The sequence below is a fragment of the Rhinolophus sinicus genome, chromosome 8 (assembly GCF_057876585.1).
Source record: "Rhinolophus sinicus isolate RSI-liver-muscle chromosome 8, RSI-T2T, whole genome shotgun sequence".
NCBI lineage: Eukaryota > Metazoa > Chordata > Mammalia > Chiroptera > Rhinolophidae > Rhinolophus > Rhinolophus sinicus.
Genome location: NC_142508.1, coordinates 13,177,231 through 13,185,150, shown reverse-complemented (window position 1 = coordinate 13,185,150; position 7,920 = coordinate 13,177,231).

The following is a 7,920-nucleotide window of genomic DNA, read 5'->3' as shown; positions in this document are numbered from 1 at the left end:
CTTGTTATTACTTGTCTTATTGATAACAACCATTCTAACAGGTCTGAGGTGGTATCTCATTGTGGTTTTGATTTGCATTTCCCTTATAACAGTGATGTTGAGCATCTTTTCATATATCTGTTGGCCATCTGTATGTTTTCCTTGAAAAAGTATCTATTCAGGTCCTCTGCCCAATTTTTTTTATCAGATTTCTATTGTTGAATTATATGAACTCTTTATATATCTTGGATGTGAGCTTTGTTACCAGAGAGGAAAGGGGGAGGGGAAGGATGAAAGGGTCAAGTACATGGTGACGGAAGGAGAGTAGACTTTGGGTGGTGAGCACACAATAGAGTATACAGATGCCATATTATAAAGTTGTACACCTGAAATTTATATAGTGTTATTAACCAATGTTACCCCAATAAATTTAATAAAACTATTTAAACAAAGAAAATAGAATAATCCCATCTGAAGATAAAAAAGATTTTTTTTAAAAGGATGATTCGGGAATTTGGGACATGTTTTCATGAAGAACTATTCTGAGCTTGTCCTATCACCTAGTGACTGCCAAGATCTGATCTTGTATGTAAAGGGTGTGACTGGTGGTGGGAACAGTGGGGCCTGGTCTTCCTGGCTTCCTGGGCTGTTCAGTTATAGGATCATAGCCCTTCTGAGGGGATCTGAAACAAGGGTGATGGCTCTCAGACAAGATCTTCTGAGATTGCCTGAAATTCCTGTGACAACGCATGAGGGAGCAGTCCTCCTTCAGGGTCTAGAGTGACAGAATGGGCGTAGATGCAGCCGCAGAGGCCAGGGCGCCCCTCAGACCACACTGAGCACCTCTGAAGTCTCCCCGTGATGGAGGTGATGGGGGTGTTACGTCCTCCTGGAAGCTAGAAGAATACGAGGCAGGCAGGAGGCTCTAATCCAAGCCCCCAGTCCTTCCTCCCCCCCCCCCCCCAAGGCAGGAGAAACGAGATCTACAGCTTCACTGAGCAGGGATCAGCCTCTTCTTTCTCATCATTAAAAGCCTTTGCCTGGATTTAAGTCTCCTCCCCCGCCGCCACCCACCACCGCCCCAGGCCCTCTGTGCTCCCGACCCTGAGCTAAGCCAGGCACTTGGACCCAGGGAAATGCTAAGACTAACATACCAAAGAGGAAACCAAGACAGTGTTTCCAGGGCAGACACTGGAGCTGCAGGGTCACCAGGCTTCAGGAACCCCAATAACCAAGAATGGACAAAAAAGCAGAACCCCTCATTCATTTTCTAAACATCACATACGACTCCTGGATCTTTGTTTGACCCCAGGGCAAGGCAGGAGTGGTGGCAAAGACAGAGCTTGAGAGCCCCAGCAGGTGGGGGCTGGGAATCAGTCCTTTAAATCATGTTTGTTTTTAAATCCGTTATATGTGACATTCCTTTCACAATCCAGTTCGTGGTCTAAAAGTCATACCCATTACACGCACACCCTCTGAGGTGTGGGGGGTATGGTTTTAGAGCACTGATAAGAAAGTTGGGCTCCCCAAAGACATTAGGGGAAAAAATTCAGATCATATCAACAAATATTTGATGCCCATAAAGCAAGAATTTGTCTTCCAGCACATGACAGCAAAGTGCTAATCTTAGCGCTGGCGAAATACCTTCTGGCACTGGCAGCTGCCTCAGTTTTCTGTTGCCCCCAAATGCCAGTCATGGTTGTATATTCTACCAAGTACACCCCTCCTTACATAATTACCAACCTTCTGCAGTGGTTAATGGATGAGGAAAAAGCTCTCTAAGGAGTAGATCTTAATTTATCCTGTGTTTCCTGCAGGAAGACACGTGCTTCTGTGCCAGAAGTAGACATGGCATGATGGGGCATTTACACACGGCCCTTATGGGGTAATTTCCTGGCAAACTTGGGTGTGTATTATTATAAACTGCTGTATATCATGTGATTACAAGATTAAGAAAGAAGAAGTGAATTGCTAATCTTGTCAGTCCAACTGTTTTCTTCCTCAGTAACATTTGTGTTATTCCACTTTGGGTGATGAAAGGTTGTAATTGGCTGTTGACACTGATTGAAGGAAGGAAATGTAGCTTTTTCTGTGTGTATGTTTTTTTGTTTTTTGTTTTTTTCATAAAAAAGAATGAATTAGCTTGTCGAGGGCGGTAACAATTCAAATCTGCGTCCCTCACAGCTGCAAAACAGAAGTGAGCTGTCAAAGAGGGCTTTCATCTCTTTTCCCCCACCTGTTTTTCTCCTTTTGATGACATCTTTCCCTAGATTTAACACATTTAAAATTGGCCCATTAAAGAACGAGAGTGGAGGCAGCAGGAACTAGGGGGCCTTCAAAAGAAAAAAAAAAAAAGAAGGAGCTTTCAGTGTTTATACCAGAAATACAGCAAATGTGTGTGTGTGTTTTGCTTGCATGTGTGTCAGGAAGACGGAAGAGATACATGAAGCTGGGCCAACTCTTCGTGTTTCACATTGGTCTAAACCAGTAACAAACCCCTGAGAAGTGGCTGCTTGTGTGGCAGCCAGAAATAAAGGATCTGGGGAAATGGACACAGTCGCCATGCACTGGAAAAGCAGCTAAAATCTGCTGTCCTACAAGATGCAGGACCTGTTTGAACCAGCAACCAATGCACAGTCCCTTTTCACCGACAGCCAGAAAATAGGGGGCCAAGAATTCGGAGGTACATGTGAAGTGATTCATACCATTAACCCTAAAGCCCAATTGCCAAAATTTTGTTCCTAGTTCCTACAACTGTAAATGCTGCTGGTCTAGAAGTGTTAGATTCCAGGGGAGGAAGGCTTTCACCAAGGAATGCAACAAAAGTTCAGCGGAGGAGGAAGCTGAGACAGCCACCTGGTCACTTTTGACTCCTTGTGCCACTGAAGCAATAGGCCAAGAAAAGGATCGCTGCTTCTGCTGTCGTGCGGGGATCTGATCCTGATTATCAGGGAGAAACGGGGATCCTGCCACGCTGAGGGGCCGAGGAGTGTGTGAAACTCAGTCTTCCCTCGGAACATTTCTCAGTAGTCACATGTCCACAGGTCCAAGTGAGTGGAAGACACAGCACCAGTGCAGGCAGGAATAGGCTCAGGCACTTCAGGAATGAAGGTTTGGGTCATCCCGCAAGGTAAAGAACCCTGACCAGCCAAGTGGCTGGCAGCGGGCAAAGGGAACATAGCATGAGGAGTGAGTAAGCAAGTTATCAGTACCAACTGTGGCCTCATGAACAGCCCCTAAAATGAGGGCTACAAGAAGCCTACATATTTTGCTCCTTGCATTGTTATGAATGTATTAGTGTATTAACATTAGCAAATTAATTTGATTATCAGCAACAAATCCCCCCCGCCCCCAGCCCTTTTCATTTTATATAAGATGTGTGGTAGTTAACTTTTCATTTTTGGCTTCAGGTTACAGGATATCGAAGGGGAATTGCCATTGAACTTGGGATGGATATGGTGACTTAAGGGGAAAGAATGGTAGCATGTTCATTTACATGACGAACAGTCACATCACATGGTATGAGGCAGAAACATGCTGCTGCTTTACTCTGTAAACAAAAGTTCCACAGGACTCTTCTGAGGAATTAAAGGGAATTTTATTCTGATATGATTTGCAAATCAGAGAACGAAGCCTTCGGCAATGAACCAAAAATGGGCTCTGAGGTGGGAACAATTAGGCAAGGGTTTTGTTTGTTTGTTTGTTTGTTTTTTAAGATTTTATTGGGTTAGGGTTTTAAAAACCTAAGATGTAAGGAGCTGATGATCAAAGGGATGGGTTGCTAGGAAAACAAGACCATAACTTACACCATTAATTTCCTGATTGGAGAGGGCAACTGGACTTTCGGGTTGGCAAGGGGGTTTTGAAATAAGAACAATGGCTCATTTGGGTTGACTGTCTTACTAGGTAGTCACAGGATATGGCCAACAGTTGCAGTCATAAGACATGGTCAGCAGCAGAGGGGATGTCACAAGGCCGGGGCCAATACCTCCGTTTCCCTTGGATTCTGCAAAATACACTAGTAAAACAAGTTTTGTGGTAAAATAGGGACCATAGTTCATCAAGTACATTAAGAGTCAGAGTTTAACCTCCAAAACAGCCTAGTCACTGGAACAGGTCAGACACCAAAGTGCAGTAGGGTCTACACATTTGGTCACAGAATTATGTCAGAATCCTCAACTCCAGTTGTTTGTCTGAGAGTTAAATATTGTTGTTGAGTAGTCCAAAGAGTTCTGAGTCTTGGAATCTATAATCCCCAGAATCTTCTCCACCAGCGTTCAGGGATAGCTTCTTCTAACGACACACACTCATGTGATATGGAAGGTAGAATTGAAACAGAAGCCATATAATTGCTCCTCTGGCGACAGTGGGCAGACATGTTGCCTTTTGCAGATGTGTCCATTCAAAGCAGCTTTCACTTTCCTGGATCACTTCCTTGAGTGGCTGACCCAGCCCCAATCTGCCTACCTCTTGCGAAAAATAAACCATTAGGTTAAGTTACTGTAGTTTGGGTTTCTGTTACATGCAGTTACACCTAATCCTGATGAATTTGTATCAAAGGGACGACAGTTACGTTTTCATTTTCTGACAAAATTACACAGGTAAACAAATCTGCAGAGACAACTATTTTCTAGAACTAAAGTTTGAGCAACACCATAACATTGATTTTTGCTTGAAAGGGGGACGTCAGGCAATTATACACTGGCTATCAGGAGGAGATCCAGGGGATAATGGATAATGCATGAAATTCCATTTGTGCCAGATACTGAATCATTCAAAACGACAACTCTTGTAATGATCTTTGCATAATGGTTGCAGGTTTCTTATCAAAGTATAATTCAGGGATGGCATTTATCCAGGTAGAGGAGATAATGTCATTTAAATGCTTTCTAAGCCAGATCATCCAGAAACTAAAAAGAACAGTTAACGTAACATATACATTAAACGTTCTGTAAACCCCAGCTACTTAAGCAAATCACTGATAAAGGCTTTGTGATTTAATTGCCTAAAGGCTTTGTGATTTAATTAACTGCATGTTTGCTACTGTTCATTAACCTGAAGGTCAAGTGCTTTACATACCAGGAATAATGGGTACGTTCTGATGTGAACATTTAAGAACCAGGACTATTCCTGAGTCCCGTTTGCTACTTTCTGGATTTCATTTTCTTCTTGTTCGTACTGTACTACAGACCAGATCCTAAGTTCTTAGAGGAAAGGTACAGAATATGGTATGAATTCAAAGACACATGGTTAACATAATGATAGAAAAAAACAGATTCAAGAGTAATTGTTGACATTTCGCATACAGAGATCTACTCCAAACAGGGAGACAGAGGAAAGGAAGATTGTACAGTCTCTTACTGAAACTGCAGAGGTAGCCAAGTGCAGTGATTAAGAGAGTGTAGATTCTGGAGTCAGTCTTCATCTCCACGGGTTCAAATCCCAGTTCCAACACCTTACCAGTGGAACGATAATTTTCTAACTTTGATTTGTCCTATGGATTAAATACGTGAATATATAAGTCATGCAAAGTGTTTCACCCATGGTAAATATGTGTTCACCATTACTACTATGCCTCTCCATTTAATTACCGGAATGAAAGCAATAATTTTAACAATGTTAAAAATTCTGGGAAATCGATACAGATGTGTGGCCTTCATGAGAGGAATGGATGCATGCAGGCAACTTCATTTGGAGCTATTACAGGACATAATAAACCTCCAGTCATTACCATCTAAGCTGCCTTGGCTTTAGGAAGCATCTGTGCCCCGTGGAGTCACATGCAGTAATGAAGCCAGATGCTAAATCCTTGAAGTGCTGATTAAGAAACAATCAGACATGCACATAACATACTTTTAACGATGGGATGATTGTATTAAGTTAATTTGCCGGTAAAGAACATCACTGCGAAGCTTTGACTATTAACACATGCTTGCATAGCCAGATGTGCTTTCCTTTTTCATTTAAGGGGAACTTGCGACATTAATACGCACGCAATTCCCTGATCTGTACTCATGTCTGATCACTGCTTGAATGCTGAATGGAAGACAGGGACAAAGAAAGCGGGTCGTTTCTGATGTCCACATTGAGCCCTTATCGATGAGGGATAGCTCAGGCGAGATGCTGCTGTCTGCAGTTGTGTTTTGCAGCTAACCCTGGAGCCACAGGGCACCGTGTAGAAAACTGCTTTACTGATGAGGTTATACAATTCACTAAAAAGTTCAACTAAACCATGATTTAGTCTCCCAAAGGGTTTTCCTTTGTTTAGGTATGTGGTTCTTAGCATTTTTGAGTTCGACACCGATAAAGCTGTGCTGCGATTTTTAAAGAGATGAATTTTAATTATGTTATATTTAGTGCAAAACCTCTCCCTCTATTTTTTTTTTTTCCTCTTTAGTGTCCTGACCGGGTGTGGTAACTGCTGTGAATTTGGCTTTCGCTTCGCATTAAGATTTATTGAAAAGCAAGACTGACGATAAAGAAACCTGACCATTAGCAGCATTACAAAAAGCAATGTGTTTCTATTAAGGCTAAGAGGTTTTGAGAGATTTGCTACAGCAACTTACTGCCCTGAACCTCTCTACAGCCTCCAAAAGTAGGCTGGTCCTCTTTAAATTTTCTGAAGGAGAAACGGACCAGTCACCTGCCGATTGACCCCGCTGCTGGGCTGTGCGAAGACAGGTTGCTTACGATGGTCGGCAGTAAAATGCACCGCTACCAGTGACTACCAACCACACAAGGCAACAAACAACCAAACAGCTTTTGAAACTGCACACGAGCCCTTAAAAGGCAATGGTGATTGGAAACACCAGCAAGAAATGGTATCACTTTTATTAAGAAACAAGGATGGTACAATTCAAGATAAAAACCAGGGGTCCAATGAGTTGTTTCAGAAGGTAGAAAATGGCTCTTTATAAGAAATCGTGGTAAAAAGAGAGAGAGAAAAAAAAAAAAAGACTCCTGCAGTTTGTTTGGCAAGATATTTTACTCACAAAAATCTCCCTTTCCTCCTTAACTCTCTGCTCAAATAACTCCTAAAGCTGGAAGCTGAGGTTTGATATTTACACAGCTCAACACTGGAATACTTGCTAATGTCTTTTAGTTGTTCTACATGGTCTGCTGCTATTTAGTCCCCTCCTCCCTGAGCTCTGTTCTTAAAATGCAATACTGAAGGAAGAGCTCAGAGGCGGCATAAATCAAGTCCCCACCGCCCCTTCCCATCCTTAAGAATTTGTTAGGAAATCCTACTTTAAAAATCGTCCTCGGTAAGGGGGATCAAATATATGGTGATGGAAGGAGAACTGACTCTGGGTGGTGAACACACAATGGGATTTATAGATGATGTAATACAGAATTGTACACCTGAAATCTATGTAATTTTAATAACAATTGTCACCCCAATAAATTTTAAAAAATCGTCCTCTTGTTTTTAGGAGGGTGCTTGCTGTTCTCTGGAGTGAAAGCAACGAGCACAGAAATGACTTGTTATTGCATGTGATACACATATTTTTATTGCTAACAATTGCTTCTCTTGGTGGTTCACAGGAGTCTTCTTTACATCTCAAAAGAGATCAATAATTTAATGTGCCAAAGGAATTATTATAACCTTTTATCTTAAAAAGGATGGGTCTTACTTCTTCTAAACATAGACCAAGCTTTCCTCGCCTCACCCCCACCCCCCATCTCTGGTACCCTTGCAGCTTGCCTTATTTGATAAAATTGAGGGAATTTCGTAGGATGGCTAGTGAATTAAGTAAAGCTCAGGGGCAGTGTCTCAATATGACACTGGGAACAGACAGGTAGACAGTGAGCTAGCAGCCAGTACAAACCCACTACACCTGCTATGGAGATTTAAGAGTCACGCCAGGCAGCTTACTTCAAAAAATTTTAAGACTCTTTAATGCTACCCTGATGCTCCTTGCAGTGAGCATCTAATAATGC